General features: G+C 41.7%; 2 protein-coding genes across 6 annotated transcripts in view; both read right to left on the bottom strand.

Annotated features, from left to right (window-relative positions):
- ZNF322 (zinc finger protein 322) overlaps nt 1-16969 on the bottom strand; it is a 26055-nt gene extending 9086 nt beyond the window's left edge. For both annotated transcript variants that reach the window (XR_004742250.2, XM_035297291.2), the window contains exons 1-2: nt 16685-16969; nt 15768-15856 (exon numbers count right to left, since the gene is read on the bottom strand). The gene's annotated coding sequence lies outside the window, so the exon portion shown is untranslated. The remainder of the gene's footprint in view (nt 1-15767; nt 15857-16684) is intronic.
- The window catches only part of LOC144581996 (uncharacterized), a 39896-nt gene continuing 34876 nt past the window's right edge, over nt 16773-21792 (bottom strand). For all 4 annotated transcript variants that reach the window (XM_078368128.1, XM_078368127.1, XM_078368126.1 and 1 more), the window contains exon 7: nt 16773-21792. The gene's annotated coding sequence lies outside the window, so the exon portion shown is untranslated.

The following is a 21792-nucleotide window of genomic DNA, read 5'->3' as shown; positions in this document are numbered from 1 at the left end:
ACAAGTTTTAACCTGCCTTATCCTTAGGTTAATGGGACTTTCAGTTCCCTCAACAACCTTCCTGTTACTAAGGATCAAAAGCAAACCTGGAACCACCTGGACCCAAATAACACATGGGATACACAGCCGAGGCTCTCTATGGCACTTAGCTCATAGCTGCCAGCATTAAAATGACATTTTAGCATTCTAGTTCCAGGTAAGACGGAGTAAACACCTGTCACCAATTAAGTTATCCCATTGAATCCAACTATAAAGTCTGGACAGAATGTACAGCCCAGTTATTTGACAACTCTGCAAAGCCCACAGCACGCAGGTCAGGAAAGCCCAGAATTTAAAATGCCATCCAACCAGCAGTGATTTTACTTTTTTTTTTTCCCCTTTTGGTCCTCATCAGTCCTGGTGCCTGAACTCAATATAGCCCTAAACACAGAAGTGAGGAAAATGTAAGATGTAACTGTCAAGTGAGACTTTTCAGAAAACCTGTAAGCTTTCACACCATTTATTTATGTTTGTTTTGAAGTTCCAGGGCACCTGTACAGGGGCGTGCAGGTCTGTTACATTATGTGAGCGTGCGCCTGGGTACCTGTGCAGGACGTGCAGGTCTGTTACATTATGTAAGCATGTGCCTGGGTAACTGTGCAGGACGTGCAGGTCTGTTACATTACGTAAGCGTGCGCCTGGGTACCTGTGCAGGACGTGCAGGTCTGTTACATTATGTAAGCATGTGCCTGGGTAACTGTGCAGGACGTGCAGGTCTGTTACATTATGTAAGCATGTGCCTGGGTAACTGTGCAGGACCTGCAGGTTTGTTACATTACGTAAGCGTGCGCCTGGGTACCTGTGCAGGACGTGCAGGTCTGTTACATTACGTAAGCGTGCGCCTGGGTAACTGTGTAGGACGTGCAGGTCTGTTACATTATGTAAGCATGTGCCTGGGTACCTGTGCAGGACGTGCAGGTCTCTTACATTACGTAAGCGTGCGCCTGGGTACCTGTGCAGGACGTGCAGGTCTGTTACATTACGTAAGCGTGCGCCTGGGTAACTGTGCAGGACGTGCAGGTCTGTTACATTAAGTAAACGTGCACCTGGGTAACTGTGCAGGACGTGCAGGTCTGTTACATTACGTAAGCGTGCGCCTGGGTACCTGTGCAGGACGTGCAGGTCTGTTACATTACGTAAGCGTGTGCCTGGGTACCTGTGCAGGACGTGCAGGTCTGTTACATTACGTAAGCGTGTGCCTGGGTACCTGTGCAGGACGTGCAGGTCTGTTACATTACGTAAGCGTGCGCCTGGGTAACTGTGTAGGACGTGCAGGTCTGTTACATTACGTAAGCGTGCGCCTGGGTAACTGTGTAGGACGTGCAGGTCTGTTACATTATGTAAGCATGTGCCTGGGTACCTGTGCTGGACGTGCAGGTCTGTTACATTACGTAAGCGTGCGCCTGGGTAACTGTGCGGGACGTGCAGGTCTGCTACATTACGTAAACATGTGCCTGGGTACCTGTGCAGGACGTGCAGGTCTGTTACATTACGTAAGCGTGCGCCTGGGTAACTGTGCAGGACGTGCAGGTCTGTTACATTACGTAAGCGTGCGCCTGGGTAACTGTGCGGGACGTGCAGGTCTGCTACATTACGTAAACATGTGCCTGGGTACCTGTGCAGGACGTGCAGGTCTGTTACATTACGTAAGCGTGCGCCTGGGTAACTGTGCGGGACGTGCAGGTCTGCTACATTACGTAAACATGTGCCTGGGTACCTGTGCAGGACGTGCAGGTCTGCTACATTACGTAAGCATGTGCCTGGGTACCTGTGCAGGACGTGCAGGTCTGTTACATTACGTAAGCGTGCACCTGGGTACCTGTGCAGGACCTGCAGGTCTCTTACATTACGTAAACGTGCGCCTGGGTACCTGTGCAGGACGTGCAGGTCTGTTACATTACGTAAGCATGTGCCTGGGTACCTGTGCAGGACGTGCAGGTCTGTTACATTACGTAAGCGTGCGCCTGGGTAACTGTGCAGGACGTGCAGGTCTGTTACATTACGTAAGCGTGCGCCTGGGTAACTGTGCAGGACCTGCAGGTATGTTACATTACGTAAGCATGTGCCTGGGTACCTGTGCAGGACGTGCAGGTCTGTTACATTACGTAAGCGTGTGCCTGGGTACCTGTGCAGGACCTGCAGGTTTGTTACATTAAGTAAACGTGCGCCTGGGTACCTGTGCAGGACGTGCAGGTCTGCTACATTACGTAAACATGTGCCTGGGTACCTGTGCAGGACGTGCAGGTTTGTTACATTAAGTAAACGTGCGCCTTGGTACCTGTGCTGGATGTGCAGGTCTGCTACATTACGTAAACGTGTGCCTGGGTACCTGTGCAGGACGTGCAGGTCTCTTACATTACGTAAACATGTGCCTGGGTACCTGTGCAGGACGTGCAGGTCTGTTACATTACGTAAGCGTGTGCCTGGGTAACTGTGTAGGACGTGCAGGTCTGTTACATTACGTAAGCGTGTGCCTGGGTACCTGTGCAGGACGTGCAGGTCTGTTACATTACGTAAACGTGCGCCTGGGTACCTGTGCAGGACGTGCAGGTCTCTTACATTAAGTAAACGTGCGCCTGGGTACCTGTGCAGGACGTGCAGGTCTGCTACATTACGTAAACATGTGCCTGGGTACCTGTGCAGGACGTGCAGGTCTGCTACATTAAGTAAACGTGCACCTGGGTACCTGTGCAGGACGTGCAGGTCTGTTACACTAAGTAAACGTGCGCCTGGGTACCTGTGCAGGACGTGCAGGTCTCTTACATTACGTAAACGTGCGCTTGGGTACCTGTGCAGGACGTGCAGGTCTGTTACACTAAGTAAACGTGCGCCTGGGTACCTGTGCAGGACGTGCAGGTCTCTTACATTACGTAAGCGTGCGCCTGGGTACCTGTGCAGGACGTGCAGGTCTGTTACATTACGTAAGCGTGTGCCTGGGTACCTGTGCAGGACGTGCAGGTCTCTTACATTACGTAAACGTGCGCTTGGGTACCTGTGCAGGACGTGCAGGTCTGTTACATTACGTAAGCGTGTGCCTGGGTACCTGTGCAGGACGTGCAGGTCTCTTACATTACGTAAACGTGCGCCTGGGTACCTGTGCAGGACGTGCAGGTCTGTTACACTAAGTAAACGTGCGCCTGGGTACCTGTGCAGGACGTGCAGGTCTCTTACATTACGTAAGCGTGCGCCTGGGTACCTGTGCAGGACGTGCAGGTCTCTTACATTACGTAAACGTGCGCTTGGGTACCTGTGCAGGACCTGCAGGTCTCTTACATTACGTAAGCGTGCACCTGGGTACCTGTGCAGGACCTGCAGGTCTCTTACATTACGTAAGCGTGCGCCTGGGTACCTGTGCAGGACGTGCAGGTCTGGTACATTACGTAAGCGTGCGCCTGGGTACCTGTGCTGGACGTGCAGGTCTGTTACATTACGTAAGCGTGCGCCTGGGTACCTGTGCAGGACGTGCAGGTCTGTTACATTACGTAAACGTGCGCCTGGGTACCTGTGCAGGACGTGCAGGTCTGCTACATTACGTAAACGTGCACCTGGATAAATGTGTACTGCACCTATCAGCCCATCACCTAGTTATTAAACCCAGCAAACACTGGCTGTTTTTCCTGATGTTCTCCCTCCCCTCCATCCTGCTACAGTCTGGATGTTGTGTTGTTCCCCTCCTGTGTCTACGTGTTCACATTGTTCAGCTCCCTCTTATAAATGAGAACATGCAGTGTTTGCACACCAATCATTTAAAATTGGCTGGCCATGGAAGTCAATGGACAGAAAACTGACTTAAATATAAAAAAAGGAAAGAAAAGAAAATATCTCTGGAGGAAATATAAAGAACGTGATAATAAAACAAAGGCAGAGGAGATAATGGTGGCTACAGAAATCCAGATCTCTCAACACATGCTTTAAAAGCAGTAAGAATAACCACACAGAATGGGAAAAAATTTTGCAATCTACCCATCTGACAAAGGGCTAATAACCAGAATCTACAAAGAACTTAAACAAATTTGCAAGAAAAAAAACCACCTCATCAAAAAGTGGGCAAAGGATATGAACAGACACTTTTCAAAAGAAGACATTTATGCAGCCAACAAACATATGAAAAAAACTTCATCATCACTGGTCATTAGAGAAAAGCAAATCAAGACCACATTGAGGTATCATCTCACACCAGTAAGAATGGTGATCACTAAAAAATCAGGAGACATCAGATGCTCGAGAAGTTGTAGAGAAAGGAACACTTTTACACTGTGGGAGTGTAAACGTGGAAGTGTAAATTAGTTCAACCATTGTGGAAGACAGTGTGGTGATTCCTCAAGGATCTAGAAATAAGAAATATAATTTGACCCAGTGATCCTATTATTGGGTATATACCCAAAGGATTATAAAACATTCTATTATAAAGACATATGCACATGTATGTTTATTGCAGCACTGTTTACAATAGCAAAGTCTTGGAACCAACCCAAATGCCCATTGACGATAGACTGGATAAGGAAAATATGGCACATATACACCATGGAATACTACACAGCCATAAAAAGGATGAATTCATGTCCTTTGCAGGGATATGAATGAAGCTGGAAACCATCATTCTCAGCAGAGTGACGCAGGAACAGAAAACCAAACACTGCATGTTCTCACTCATAAGTGGGTGTTGAACAATGACAACACATGGACACAGGGAGGGGAACATCACACACTGGGGCCTGCAGGGGGTTGGGCGGGCTAGGGGAGGGCTAGCAGAGGGTGGGGGGATTGGGAAGGGATAATAACGTTAGGAGAAATACCTAATGTAGATGATGGGGGGATGGATACAGCAAACCACCAAGGCACACGTATACCCATGTAACAAACCTGCATGTCCGGCACATGTACTCCAAAACTTAGAGTACATTAAAAAAAAAATTAAGAAGAACAGATGTACTATACAAAGCCCACACTGCCACCAAATCCCCTATAGCTATCTCTCACATTCTAGCCATAAGCTGTCAATGAGAACAAGGACAATCTGAGAACGTTGGGTAAAGAGAAGAGAGCTGGCAGTGGGCAAGACTGACCTAAAATTCACTGTCAGAAAGAAAAACCCGCCCTAAGTACAAAAACCTTTATCACAGGTATGTATGCATACAGAAAAAAAGCATCCAGGGTTCAGTACTATCTGCAGCTTTAGCTATACATTGGGAGTCTTGGAACGTGGCCCCATGAACAAGGTGGGATCACTCTATTGTATTAATGGCCGGTGAGAGTTAAAGGTACCATTACACTAAGGAATGATCTGAAGCCACACTGGCCTTTTAGAGAAGAAAACAATTTAAAACGCTTAAAAACCAGGTAACTAAAGGTTAAACATAGAAATTTATTTTTTGCTGGACTAAAAGCATTAAAAAAGATCTAGGTACAGCTGGGCGCAGTGCCTCATGCCTGTAATCCCAGCACTTTGGGAGGTGGAGGAGGGCAGCTCACCTGAGGTCAAGAGTTCAGTACCAGCCTGCCCAACATGGAGATACCCGATCTCTACTAAAAATACAAAATTAGCCAGGGGTGGTGGTGCATGCCTGTACTCCCAGCTACTTTGGAGGATGACGCAGGAGAATCGCTTGAACCTGGGAGGTGGGGGTTCTGGTGAGCCAAGATGGCGCCACTGCACTCCAGCCTGGGCAACAAGAGCAAAACTCCATCTCAAAAAATAAAATAAAATAAATAAATCTAAGCACAAAAGTAGCTAATAAAACAAAAATCAAACATTGAAAAAAGACAGTTGTGAAAAGAGCTGTGAAAATCTATCATGTAGAAAAAAATGTAAGAAAATATAATTATAACAGATAATACAACATTGTTAAAACCAAATATCAACTATATCAATGTATGTAAACATATATTGATTTTAAACTCATTTATATAAATATGTAATTTAATATATCTATTACGTAATTTAAATTGTAGTATATAAATATAAATGAGGTTAACACACCCATTAAACTGAAGAGATTTTCACTTTGGCTTACAGGCAAGACCTAACTATATGCTTAATACAGGAGATACCTAAAGCAAAATGATTCAGATAGACCAAAAATAAGGAGGGAAAAGAAATACTAGGCAATCAGAAACAACAGAAGTAGGGCTTTTGATCTTGATATCAGGCAAAGCAGAGTCCAAGCCAAAAGCATTAAACATAATAACACTTTCAATACTACACTAAAGTCATGGTTTTCTATACATCACGCTACAAAGCAGGCACATTTACAAAGCAAAAACAGAGATACAGATACAAAGAAACAGAGATAAAAATAATAATTGGAAGCTTAACATACCACTCTCAATAAAAGACATACAAACGTTGGACCAAGAATAAGTAATGATGCAAAAGGCCTAAATAATCTAATTAATAAGTAAACCTTATTAATATATATTAAACCTTAGCCCTGATAAGATGTACACATTCTTTTCAAGCACACAAGCATCATTCTCAAAAATATGTGATATATTACATCATAAAGAAAGCATCATTAATTCTCATGAAGAAACTTTCCAAGAAACAATCTGCAGCAAAACTAGAAATTTATTAAAATATCAAATAACAAAATGTGCTTTCAAAAGGGGGAAAATAAAGTATTAAACAACGCTTCAGTAAAAGGGGCAATAAAAAATTTAACATTTCTAAGTATTAATAATTGAAAATACTACATATTACAAGCTATGAGATACATTTAAAGGAGTGATTTAAAAAGTGTTTATGCCTTTACTTCTTTAATGCATAAAAACAGAAGAATTAAAATGAACAAATTAAATTCGTAGATCAAAGGCTAAGAAAAAAATAAATTTCAACTGAGCCCAGAAGTTCAAGAACAGCCTGGGCGACACAATGAGACCCCGTTTCTATTTTAATACATATATACATACACACATACATAAATAGGTATGTTAGCTCATGCCTATAATCCCAGCGCTTTGGGAGGCCAAGGCAGCAGGACTGCTTGAGCCCAGGAGTTCAAGACCAGCCTGGGCGACACAATGAGACCCCGTTTCTATTTTAATACATACATACATACACACATACATAAATAGGTATGTTAGCTCATGCCTATAATCCCAGCGCTTTGGGAGGCCAAGGCAGCAGGACCGCTTGAGCCCAAGAGTTCAAGACCAGCCTGGGCAACACAATGAGACCCCGATTCTATTTTAATACATACATACATACACACATACATAAATAGGTATGTTAGCTCATGCCTATAATCCCAGCGCTTTGGGAGGCCAAGGCAGCAGGATCGCTTGAGCCCAGGAGTTCAAGACCAGCCTGGGCAACATAGCAAGATACTGTCTCTATTTTCTTTTTAACGGGAAAAAGATCAAAATAACGAATAACAAAAATAGATAAAAGCAGAAATCAATGAACTAGAGCACACAAAAATAGTAAATATAATGATAAACCAAAATCATACTTATTTTGTAAAACTTAAAGAAACAGATAAACCACTAGGTAATGAAGAAAAGAAGGGAGAAAGCACACATTTACAAAATAAGACATGACAAGAAAAAATAACCACCAAACAGAAAACACACGCATACATGAGAACCACCTTGCAAATCTCTATATAAATAAATATGATTAACTACAAAATAAGTGTTTCTTTTATAAAAAAATAGAGACAGGGTTTCACCATGTTGGCCAGGCTGGTCTTGAACTCCTGACCTGAGGTGATCCACCTGCCTCAGCCTCTCAAAGTGCTGGGATTACAGGCGTGAGCCACTGCTCCCGACCTCAGAAATAAGTATTTTGTTATGAAACACAATTTATTATAGTTGACTCCATTAAAAATACAAAGTTAAAACACCAATTTGCAGAGAAAAAGCAGAAGTTACAAAGGAATCATTCCATAAAAAGCACTAGGCCCAGATTGTTTCACAAAAGAATTCTACAAACTTACACAGACCAAATAAATACACTGCTTCATAAATGTTTCCGAGCACTGAAAACAAGGAACAGCTTCATGATACTTTTTGTGAAACAAGAATAGCACTGATAACTAAAACTGATGAGGAGAGTCTGAAAAAATTGTGAGGTCCACTATCAGTGTTTTTTTTTTTTAAGAGTCAGGGTCTTGCTCTGATGCCCGGGTTGGCACAATCACAGCCCACTGTAGCCTCAAGCTCCTAGGCTCAAGCAGTTCTCCTGGCCCAGCTTTCTGAATAGCTGGAACTATAGGTGCACACCACTATGCCTGGCTAATATTTTTTATTAATGTGAGAAATACTAACAAAAATCAGTACCACATTAAGAAAATAATATACCGTGACCAGGTGGAATTTATCTAAAGAATGCAAAACTAGTTCAAAATTAGACTATCTTTCAATATGAGGAAATCCATATAAATATAGTACCCCGTATGAACAGATCTATGTAGAAAAATAATATAATTATCTCCATAGATGGCGAAAGAAGTTGCAACACAAATCAACATCTATTCTGGATAAAAACACTCAAGAAAGTAGGAATTTATAGACATACATTCCTTCATCCAGTATCTTAAGTTAGAAAAACTACAATAATTTTTACTAAGATCAGGAACAAGGCAGGATGGCCAATACTTCTTCTCTTTTCAATCACTGACCTGGAAGTATTAATCTATGTAATTAGAAAAATCAATTTGAGGTGTGAAAAAAGTAAAACTATCTCTATGTGGAGGTGATTTTAGAAAGAAACAATGCTAAAACGAACTCAAATGATTAAGGAATTCAGTATAGTAACAGGATGTAAAATTCACACACAGACACCATCAGTTTTTTTTTCCCCGATTTTTTAAACATTTATTTATTTTACTTTAGGTGCATACTATATCTGGCATTTCTCCCCATGTTACCCCTCCCCACCACCCACTGTCTCTCCCCTACACCCCTACAACTGGCCCCGGTGTGTGATGTTCCTCTCCCTGAGTCCATGCGTTCTCATTGTTCAACACCCACCTATGAAACACCATCAGTTTTTTAACTCACATAAATAATAACTGAACACACAATGACCGAGAACAACCTCTGTATAATAGTGGCAATATAAAACTATTTAGAAATAAGTAAAAAATAGCCAGGCCAAATAAAGCACAGGAAAACCTTCTCCTTCCTGAGAGACCCCAAAATAGACTTGAATCACTGGAAGGACATCCTTTATTCTTGGATAGAACAATTCAACATCATGAAGATGTTCCCTCCTAGGATTTATAAACTTACTGCAATCTCAATAAAAGTAACAAGCTTCTTTATTAAACTACACTGAGGGGTAGCAAACTATGGCCCACAGGCCAATTCTGGGCTGCTACCTGTTTTTTGTTTTTTAAATAAAATTTTACTGAAGTAGGTTTATACTTATTCATTAACATATTGAAAGGCAGAATTGAGTAGATTAAGCAGAGACCAGATGGCCTCCGAAGTATAAATAAAACAGATACTTTTTGGCCCTTTACCGAAAAATCTCAGATGCCTGAGCTATACAGTTGCCACTTAAGTTCACTTTGAAAAAACCAACAAGCAAGGACAGCCAGGAAGCAATGAAAAGACAGAAAGGTAACTAAACCCATGACATTAAAATAAACTCTAATAATTCTAAAATGAAAACAACAGAGTTCTAGAACACAATTAGATAAAGGGACAAATAGAATAGAAAATCCAGAAACAGACACAAGCACACATAGACAGTTAGTATACAGTAAAAATGACATCCCAACTCACCAGGACAAAAATGGACTTTTTTTTTTTTTTTTTGAGATGGAGTTTCGCTCTTGTTACCCAGGCTGGAGTGCAATGGCGCGATCTCGGCTCACCGCAACCTCCGCCTCCTGAGTTCAGGCAATTCTCCTGCCTCAGCCTCCTGAGTAGCTGGGATTACAGGCACACTCCACCATGCCCAGCTAATTTTTTGTATTTTTAGTAGAGACAGGGTTTCACCATGTTGACCAGGATGGTCTCGATCTCTTGACCTCATGATCCAGCCACCTTGGCCTCCCAAAGTGCTGGGATTACAGGCATGAGCCACCGCGCCCGGCCTCAAAAATGGACTTTTTAATAAATAATGGTAATAATCAAGGTAGCCACATGAAAATAGGTACAATTTGATCTATACCTCATACCACACACCAATATAAACTCCCAATTGATTAGGGATCTAACTGTATACTCGGAAACTGTAAGATACTACAAGAAAACGAAAGTGAATTCTACTTTAATCTTAGCGTACCAAAGATTTTCTATCTGTAAGATTGATCATTTGACTAAAAATAAAAACCGTATATATATATATATATATGTGTGTGTGTGTGTGTGTGTGTGTGTATATATGAAATGAACAAAGTCAACAGTCAATGGGCAAACAGAGAAACTATCTGTACAATATTGAGATACGGGGCCAATATACCTAACATATAAAGATCTCTTAAAAATGGAGGGAAAACAACAAAAATCTGATAGAAAAATAAGCAAAAGACAATTCTCACACACAAAAAAGATATAAAAATGTCCCTTAAACATATGAAAAGCTGTTCAATCTCATAATTAGAGAAATGCAAATTAAAATACATGATATTATTAGGAATAGAGAGTAACTTTGTCAAGTTGATACTACAAGAAAACCACTGCTAACATCATACTTAATTGTGAAAACTTAGAAGCTTTCAGCTAAGATCAGAGACAAGGTAAAGATGGTCTCTGTCAACACTGCCTCTCAATATCATACTGGAATAGATAATGCTGTAAGACAAGAAAAAGAAAAGGCATACAGATTAGGAAGGAAGAAATACAACTGTCTTTCTAAGTGACATGTCCATGTATGTAAAAATCTGAAAATCAACAAAACACTCCTGGAACTAAGACTGATTACAGTTAAGGTGGCACAACACAGGGTTAATATACAAATCAATTATTTTCCTTGGCATCAGCAAAGAACAAGTGAAATTTGAAATTAAAAACATAATACCATTTACATTAGCCTCGAAAATGAATGAAACACCTCGAGTATAAATCTAACCAAATATGTTCATAATTTATATAAGGAAAACGAAAAACCTCTAATAAAATAAAAAAGGGAACTAAATAGAGGGATAGTATACATCCATGGATGAGAAGATTCAATATTGTCAAATAGTCAATTCTTCCCAACTTGTACTACAGATTCAACAGAATCCCAGTAACTAATCTTGTGAATACTGACATACTGATACAAAGTTTACAGGAAGAGGGGAAAGACCTAGATTAGCTATCATAACGCTGAAGCGAAGAACAAAGCTGGAGGACTGACATTACCTAACCTCAACATTACTATACGACTTGAAGCTCCGAGACTAAAGCTGTAGTAATCACAAAAGTGTGGTGAAAGAACAGACAAATAGGTAAATCGAACAGAAGAGAGTCCAAAAATATACCCACATAAATACAGTCAGCTGATCTTTGATAAAGGACCAAAGGCAATAGATACAATGCAGAAAAGACAGTCTTTTCAACAAATGGTGAAGTAACTACACATTCACATGCAAAAAGAAAAAGAAAGTCCTGTCATTCGCATCAACATAAATGAACTTGGAGGACATTATGTTAAGTGAAATAAGACAGACCCAGAAAGATGAATACCACATAACCTCACTTACATAGGGGTATAAAACAGTCTAACTCATACAAACAGATGGTAAAATGGTGGTTACCAGAGGCTGAGGGGTAGTGGGGTTGGGAAAATACTGGTCCAAGCATACAAAATTTCAGTTAAACAGGAGGAATAAGTCCTAGGGTTCTACTCTAACAGGCAAGTTCTAGAGTTCTACATTATGGAGACTATAGCTAATAAAAATACATTGCATATTTGAAAATCACTGAGAATAGAATTTAAGTACGTTCTCACCACAAAAAAAAAATGGTACATGAGGTAATACATGTTAAATAGCTGATTTAGCCATTCTACAATGTATACATATATCAAGACCATGTATCTACACCATAAATACAAACATATTTTACTTCTCAATTAAAAAAATTTTTTACATACCCCAAATCGATCAGATACTAAGTATAAAACACAAAACTATAAAACTCCTAGAAGATAACATAGCAGGAAATCTAGACGACCTTGGGTATAGCCATGGCTTTTTATTTTTTATTTATTTTTTTGGGATGGGGTCTTGCTCTGTTACCCAGGCTGGAGTGCATTGGTGTGATTCCCAACTCACTGCAACCTCTGCCTCCCAGGATCAAGTGACCCTCCCACCTCAGCCTCCTGAGTAGCTGGGATCACAGGCACGTGTCACTACTCCAGGCTAATTTTTTTGTATTTTTGGTAGAGATGAGGGTTTTACCATGATGCTCAGGCTAGTATTGAACTTCTGATCTGCCTACCTTGGCCTCCCAAAGTGCTGGGATTACAGGCGTTAGCCACCATGTCTGGCCTGACAATGACGTTTTAGATATAACGTTAAAGGCATGATCTATGGAGGAGAATTGGTAAGTTGGACTTCATTAAAATAAAAAATGTCTGCTCTATGAAAGAAACTGCCTAAAGAATGAGAAGGCAAGCCACAGACTGGGTGAAAATATTTGCAGAAGACACGTGATAAATAACATCTGTTATTCCAAACATTTAAAAATCTCCCAAATATATAAAAATACACATATACCCTTAAAACTCAACAAGAAAACAAACCAGTTTAAAAATTGGCAAGTCATGAAAGACATGATCACCAAGATATACAAATGGCAAATAAACATATGAAAAGATGTCCAACGACATGTCACTAGGAAAATGCAAATTAAAACAATGAGATATGACTACATATTCATTAGATTACACAAAATCCAAACACGACAACATCAAACACTGGCAGGGATGTGGAGCAACAGCAACTCTCATTCACTGCTGGTGGGAATGCAAAATGGTGCAGCCACTTTCGAAGAGTCTGGTAGTTTCTTGTAAAATTAAACATAGTCTTACAATGCGATCCAGCAATCACACTTGCTGGTATTTACCCAAATGAACTGAAAACTCATGTCCACACAAAAACCTAAACCGAAATGTGTACAGCAGCTTTATCCGTAACTGCCCAAACTTGGAAGCAACAGAGAAGTCTTTCAATTGGTGAACGGATAATAAACTGTGGTACATCCAGGTAGAGTGTTATTCAGCACGAGAAAGAAATGAGCTACTATTGCATGAAAAGAAATGAAGGAACTTTAAATTTATGTATTACAAAGTGAAAGAGGCCAACCTAAAAAAGGTGCATACTCTATGATTCCAGCTATGTGACATTCTGAAAAGGCAAAACTATGAAATCAGTAAAAAAGATAAATGGTTGTCATGAATTATTGAGGAGGGAGGAATGAGCAGACAAAGCACAGAGGATTTTTAAGGCAACACTACCATGAAAGTATCATACAAATTGTCTGTATGACACTATTATGGCAGATACTCCATAGAATGTACAACGTAAAGAGTGAACCCTAATGTAGCCTATGGAGTTTGGTGATAATGTGTCAACTTATGTTCATCAACTGTAAGAAATGTATTGCTCTGTTGAGGATATTAACAGTGGATGAAGCTGTGTGTGCTGTGGTGTGTGCTATGTGCATGTGCTAGGGTAAAGGGAGTGGTAGGAGACATATGGGTACTCTCTGTTTTTTTTGCTCAATTTTGTTATGAACCTAAAAGTTCTCTAAAAAATAAAGTCTACTAAAAAATGAAATAATTTTTTAAATGTACATGAAATAATAGTTCTCGCCAATTAAATCGCCATACATGAAAAGGTATGACAATGCATTTTGCTGTCAACACTGTAAGGAAACAAACACATTCACACGTTGCTGGAGGGAATGCAAATTGATATGGTCTCCTCTGGAGGGGAATGGGACAATATGTAACAAAACTAACATACATTTACTTTTGATTCAGCAATCCCATTTCTACAAATGGACTCTGAAGATTCACCTCTAATAACATGAAAATATACAAGCATAAAATTAGTCATTGTAGTAATGTTTGTAATGGGAAAATATTTAAAGTAACGTAAATATCTGTATGTAAGAAAGTGGTGAATAAACTATGGTCCATCCACATATAATTGAGCACTATCCAACTGTAAAACAGAAAGACGAAAATCTTTATCAACTGATGTGGAATGATTTCCAGGATAAATCATAAATTTTAAAAAGCAAAGTGTTTTTTAAACTTTGTTGTATTTTGTGTAAGAAAGTCAAAATAAAAAATTATATATGTATTTCTCCACTTGTCCAAACAAACAAGAAACCAATGAGACTGGTTATCATTACAAGGCAGATAAAAATTGACGGCACAGAAAAACAGAATTGGGCGGAGGAGAAAGAGTCACATTTCTCCAAGAATATGTTTTTAAATACACAGACACACAAATTTGTACGTTTAGAATTATGTTACATTTACATATTCAATAAAAGAATGAACTAATGAACTAAATAGACAAGATGGAGGAGAAAAGCATAAAAACGAATGAATCTATGTTTCAAATAAACAACAACTACCCAGAAAAGGAAAAAAACACCTCTTTAACATAATATTGGGACTATGTATATTCAACTGTATATGTATATTTGATTCAAGTCTCTGCCTGAAGATTACTTTCTCAAAAAGAAGCACACCCTGACTACCTTACTACCTTACCTAAAATAGCCTGTGCTGCTTTATCCCATTTTATTTCTCTCCATAGTTCCTATCACCATTCAGCTTTGTGCTACACATTTATATACATTTCATATTTGTTCATTTGTTTGTCTTTTTACTGAAATATAACTTCTATGAGGGTTAGGACTTAGTCTTTTGTTTACTATAACATCCCTAGTACCTACAGTACATTTGTGGAATAAATGAAAAACATGAACAAATACCAGAACAGACAGGCCTGACCATCATCCTTGGACCCCCCAGTAGCGATACAACAGACTAGACCAGTAGCCCTGGGTGGTCCCTCTGGCAAACCCAAATACATTTTTCAAGTCTTAGCTCCAAGGTACCCTCCTCTAGAATGCTAACCCATCCTAGGAAGAGATTAGTACACTTTGCTGCTAGGGTGGAAATGAAAGGAATAAGCTGGAACACAACAAAAGTCCAAGCAAACAGGCGAATCCATACAACTTGAGAGTTCATGGTTATCCTTACAGTTAAAGGGTGTATGGGATCGAGAGACAGTTAGGAAAGCATTATTTAAAAATCAGATAGTGTCTGTAGGTCTTAGGCTTGGAAATTCCTCATTTATTTTCATCGATTGCATGGATTATCTCATTTAGTCCTCCCAAGGACCGTATAAAATAGCTGTATTAATACATATGTTTGGATCTTACAGGTGGAAAACCTGACACTTAAGGCAGTTAGATAATCACCCAACAACTTACAAATAGTAGCAGAGGCAGTATTTAAATATCTATCTTCTGACTCCAGAGCCTGCCTAAGCATTAGACATACCACCCTCTTTGTGCTACAAATCAATCAAGAAGCAAATACTGCAAGCCTAACATGAATATGCATGCATGTTGAAAAGGAATAGAAAATAACCTCAAATTGGTAGGATAGGGTACAGTTTTATCACTCCGCTATCTTAGAAGCTAAGAAAGGGCCATTCTCTTTTTTTTCCATGTATCTTCTCCCATACTTTCCTGTCTTTCGGCCTGCCCCACCCCAAGCCCCGTCCACGTTTATCCAGAAACAGAGCCTGTACGCCACTTACCATAACAGGAAAGACTCAAGACCATCTTCCTTTTGGTTTCAAAAGGTCCCTAGTCCAGAACTATTCACAACAGTCAGTTCTTCCCTCTCCTAGAGGAAAAATCAGAAATATAGACGATGACCTTGTGAAATTTATAATTCATAATTTTTCTAGAGCTGGCCTAGAAAACTGATCCCATTTCCTGTCCATTCTAGTGAGCATCCTTCAACCAACCACAGCTTCCTTCTTCCCATCTTTGCTTACGTTGTTTCTCCTGCAGGAAGTACCTGCCGCTGGTAGCCATCAGTTCCGACCAGCTCTAGACACAAAGTCAAGAACCTTTCTGAATAATTACTAACTGTAACTTCATAACAAAGCCCTAAGCCTCGTTTTTCTTACATGTTTTTTCTCCTTCTGCGAATTGTTTTTATTGGTATTAGCTCATCTTCTAAGGTCAAAGACACATTGCAGTTACAGACACAGTAATAGAAAACTGGTGCCCGTCAAACCCCAAAGTGAATGTGATAAACGTATGTAATACAAAATTATATGTAATTCCGTTTTCCAAAAAGAAATGCCTATAGAATAAACAAACCAGATACTTCTGCAAATAGACTCAACTGCAACGTAACTAATTTCTGCACTGAAGATGAAGAGAAAAATGCATTCAACGTCCTTTTTTCTCTCGATACATAAGAAAGATATCTATTGCTTTGAAAAGTGCCTTGCAGTGTGTTATTATTTCCAGGAACTACCGTACTAAGGTTCTCTTCTTTTAACTTTTCATTGACCACCATTCAGTCCTCCGCCGCCGTCAGGGGGGAGCCAGACCATGCTTCGTGTCCAGGAACAGGGGCTGCTCCCACTCGACTGTGGCCCAGGCTCTTGGGTCCCGCCGCGCCCCCATCCCACCCCTGGGCCCCGCAGGCCGCGCTTACCCAGGCAGCCGCCGGCGCCGCCCCTGGGCCTGGGGACAGCACTTCCGGTTAGTCTCCGGACACTCGGATCTGGGCTTCCTGGCGGCCGCAGACTCCGCGGTGGTGGATCTAAGGGCCAGGCTTCGGAAAGGAAAGAAAAGCGAACCCGGGACGCACGAGAGCTAGGAGCAACTCCCTTCGTGCGTCTGGACACGAGGAGTTGGGCCAGGCCGCCCACTGAGCGCTTTAAGGGCAGACAAGGCGCCTACGCAAACCCTTTCAAGCTGGCTGGGAAGAGGCCGGCGCAGCCCCACCCCCCGCAGGTCACGTGATCACCCCTCTCCGGCCACTAGGGCGTTCCAGCCCCGGCCCCTGGGCCAATAGGAGCCGAGTCTTCGGAAAGGGGCGGGGCCCAGGGCGCCTGCGCTGTGGAAGCCCTCCGCGCGTGGGTGGGAGGGGGGCCTTGCTGGCGCAGTGGAAGGCCGGGTGTTGGGGGAAGCGGTCGCTACCCGCTTGTCTAGGAATAAACGGCACCAACAGCACTGCAGTTTATGTGACAGTTTCCCCAAGGCTTTCCCCGAGGACTCAAACCAGGAGTAGAGTCACAAAGAGTGGATGCCGCCTACCCTGAAAGAAGCACCTGGAAAGATCTGGAAGAGAGAGGATTCTGAAGCACAGTGGCAGCGCTGTCACCCACGAAGATGTGGCCAGCGAGATGGAAGAAATGCTTTTGAAAGTGGTGGCCATGGGTGATTGGAGAAAACAGCCCCGAGAGAAAGTACTGTGGGAGGTTCCCCAGTTCTTGCATCAGTTTCTGATTTGGAATCAGCTAAGAGTAAATCACTGAGTGTTGGGCTGGAGTGCAGTGGCACGATCTCAGCTCACTGAAACCTCCGCCTCCTGAGTCTGAGCAATTCTCCTGTCTCAGCCTCCCAAGTAGCTGGGACCATAGCTGTGCACCACCATGCCCGGCTAATTTTTGTAGTTTTAGTAGAGACAGGGTTTCACCATGTTGGCCAGGCTGGTCTTGAACTCGTGATCTCAAGTGATCCATCTGCCTTGGCTTCCCAAAGTGCCGGGATTACAGATGTGAGCCCATCTCTTCTTAATTTACCTTTTCTCTCATACATTGAATCTATCTGGTTATTCACCATTCTTCCTTCTCCCGAATAATGCCTGGTTGCCTTTCTGTGCTTTCTGTTCAGTTCTCTAGCTTATCTTTTTACAAAGCTCTATTTTGTCTTTCCATCTTAGCCGTTACAAGTTCATAAGACAATACCTTCCTCCCTGAGCTAAGAATGAAATGTAGTAATTGATGCAAAGGGACCATCACAGTGACTAGGCATGTAATAGGTATTCATTAAAATGTTAGTTCTACAAGCCCAGCTAATTTTGTATTTTTAGTAGGGACAGTGTTTAAAAAAAAATGTTCTAGGCCTGGCATAGTGGCTCACACCTGTAATCCCAGCACTTTGGGAGGCCAAGGCAATGGATTGCTTGAGCTCAGGAGTTTGAGACCGACTCAAGATTAGCCTAGGCTGCATGGTGAAACGCTATCTCGAACAAAAATACAAAAATTAGTCAGACGTGGTGGTGCGCACTTGTGTTGCTCCCAGCAACTCAGGAGGTTGTGGGAGGATCGTTGGCGTCCTCTGGGAAGTTAAGGCTGCAGTGAGCTGAGATTGTATTACTACACATCAGCCTGGGTGACCGAGCAAGACCCTGTCTCAATGAAAGAAAAAAAAAAACTCACTAAAGCAGGGGTCCCTAACCCCAAGGTCACGTTCCGTTTCATTGCTTGTTCAGAACTGGGCTATACAGTAGGAGGTGAATGACGGGCGAATGAGTGAAGCGTCCGTCTGCATTTACAGCTGCTCCCCGTCACACGCATTACCGCCTGAGGTCCACCTCCTGTCAGATTAGCAGCAGCATGAGATTCTCATAGGAGCGCGAACCATATCGTGAACTGCTCATGCAAGACATCCAGACTGCGTGCTCCTCCTCATGAGAATCTAATGTCTGACGACCTGTCACTGTCTCCCATCACCCCAGCTGAGTATTTGAGTGACATCTGTAAGCCTCACTGTGCTGTGCCTCTTATACTCATAGACTCTGTATCCTAGTTAATGAGACATTTCATGTAAATCCCGCCCAGTGAGTCTAGTCTAGTTGCCCGAAGACAACCTCAGAATCCCACTGATTCTACATTATGGTGAGTTCTATAATAATGTAATTATATATTACAATGTAATAATAATAGAAATAAAATGCACAATAAATGTAATGTGCTTGAATCATCCCCAAACCATCCCCTCCACCGTCTGTGGAAAATTCGTCTTCCACAAAACTGGTGCCTGGTGCCAAAAAGGTTTGGAAGTGCTGCTCTAAGGGGAATCATGCGCTCTGCCTCTTTTCGGATCCAAACTTTTCTGAGCCCTTAGATGCCATATAAGTGCGAAAACACGGAGACTTCTTTCTGAGTCCTTTGTTTTGTCTTTGTCTCTGTCTCTTGATTTTATCTTTTTCATTTACTTTCAGGTTTGTCTTTTTCTATTTCCCAGGATTCCTTTCATTCAATTCATCCTCAACCAGATAGACTTGGAGGACTAGCCTCAAGGGGACTGACATAGCTGAGGAAGGTAAACCATTAGGAAGTTTAGGTGACCCTAAAGCATATTCCCTGAATAGACTGAATCTGAGACTACCCAGTAGTAGTGATAGGACCTGAGTGGGTTAAATCTGTAAGCCTCATTGTGCTGTCGCTTTTATACTCCTCAGCTCTGTATCCTAAATACGACGTTTTCTGTAAATCCGGCCCAGCGAGTCATGTAGACTCAGGTTTTGATTTAGAGAAGGTAGTTTTTAAAAAATTCATCATCAGCTCAAATAAGCAAGTAAAACCTTGTGTAGCCCCTTATAGTCCCTCCTCTGCTGCAGCTGAAGAACAATCAACAGAAAGCATATTGTCAGCTTATCAATCAACAACTGTTTGTTGACATGTGTAAGATAACAGAAGCTCTCAAAACAAATGGGAGAAACTTCTGCAAGTGAAAGAAAAAAGTAGAAAATAAAAACAAAAAGTAGACAAAACATAGTTAAGAAATAACTTCTGGTTCAATGGAATTGTTTTGTAAGACATGGGTGGCTCTTGTTTTGGGAGGGCAACCATATATAGTACCTTAACATCAAGCGAGCCAAAAACCTAGGTGAACATTCTGGAACACAGTTTGGGCGGTTTAAATTTATTCATTTGGTGAGCAGCAGACTCTGACCAAGGGATTTTGTATGTGTGGGAAATCATGCCCCCAAATTGCTTTGGAAGAGAGAAGCAGCAGTTCACAAGACAGACAGGACTCTATACCCTAAGACAGCAGTCGCCAACCTTCCTGAGACCAGGGACCGGTTTCATGGAAGACAATTTTTCCACAGACTGGTGGGGCAAGGTGGTTTTGGGATGAAACTGTTCCACCTCAGATCGTCAAGCATTAGATTCTCATAAGGAGCCCACAACCTAGATCCCTCGCATGTCCGGTTCATAATAGGGTTCGAGTTCCTATGAGAATCTGATCTGACAGGAGGTGGAGCGCAGGTGGTAATGCTCTGTTGCCTGCCACTCACCACCTGCTATGACGGGCCGCACTTCAGTACTAGTCTGCGCCTTGAAGGTCGGGGACATCTTCCCTAAGAGGAAAGTGAATTCGTTTTTTTGTCGTTGCTGTGACAAATTACCACAACTTAGTGTATTGAACAATATATTAATAAATGTATTATCTCAAAGTTCTGTGGTCAGAAGTTTCACCTGGTTTCGTTATGTCGGTAGCATGTTTCCCTTTTGGAGAATCTGTTTCCTTAGTCTTTCCAGCTTCTGGGATCCCTACATTCCTTGGCTTATGACCCTCTTTCGTCTTCAAAACAGCCAATTAAAGATCAGTTCCTTCTCATGCCACTTCTCTCTAATCCTCTGTCATTCCATTGCTCTCTGAAACAGCAGAGAAAGGTTGTTTACTTTTAAGGATTCATGTGACTAAATTAGACTCACCTGGATAACCCAGGATACTCTTTCTATCTCACATCTCTAATCACATCTGCAAAGTCATTTTTGCCATGCAAAGTAATATATTCACAGGTTCCAAGGATTAAAATATGACTGTTTTGGAGGGAGCATCATTCTGCCTATGCAGAATTTTAATTACACTTCAGTCATTTTCCTACTTTCTTGACTGATTTTTGTCAGGATTTGGAAAATTATAAATTGCCCAAGAAATGCCAGGAAGGAATTTTTTTTTTTTTTTTTGAGACAGAGTTTCGCTCTTGTTACCCAGGCTGGAGTGCAATGGCGTGATCTCGGCTCACCGCAATCTCCGCCTCCTGGGTTCAGGCAATTCTCCTGCCTCAGCCTCCTGAGTAGCTGGGATTACAGGCACGCGCCACCATGCCCAGCTTATTTTTTGTATTTTTAGTAGAGAGGAGGTTTCATCATGGTGACCAGGATGGTCCCAATCTCTTGACCTCGTGACCCACCCGCCTCGGCCTCCCAAAGTGCTGGGATTACAGGCTTGAGCCAGTGCGCCTGGCCAGGAAGGAATTTTTATATGGAAACACTGCAATACAGCCTGGAACGTTCCATGGAAAGTTTCATGGACCTCATAGTAAGAAAATCTAACACAGGCTTCAGGCTGGGGAAAGCTTTATAGACAATGAAAATCATAAATAGGCTTTAAAGAATATGTAATAGTCATCCTTGTGAAAGTTAAGGAAAGACAGGGAGAGAGAATCGAAGTCCTTTTAGGAGTTGAAGTTAATTCACAGTCATGTGAGTAAAGTGAGACACACAAATTTCATTTTTAGGGGGAAGTTAAACATAGTTTAGTATGAGTTCAAGTGTAGGAGGAAAGGAATATAAACTTTGAGAGTTAAGCACGGGACCTGTGTAAGTCTATTCTCATGCTGCCAACAAAGACATACCTGAGATTTGGTAACTTATAAAGGAAAGAGATTTAATTGACTCACAGTTCAGGATGGCTGGGGAGGCCTCAGGAACTTACAATCCTGGCAGAATGGGAAGCAAACATGCCCTGGTTCACATGGTGGCAGCAAGGAGAAGTGCCAAGCAGAAGGTGAAGTAGCCT

This window comes from Callithrix jacchus, chromosome 4 (assembly GCF_049354715.1).
Source record: "Callithrix jacchus isolate 240 chromosome 4, calJac240_pri, whole genome shotgun sequence".
Classification (NCBI taxonomy): domain Eukaryota; kingdom Metazoa; phylum Chordata; class Mammalia; order Primates; family Cebidae; genus Callithrix; species Callithrix jacchus.
This window is presented reverse-complemented; position numbering and strand designations above follow the sequence as displayed.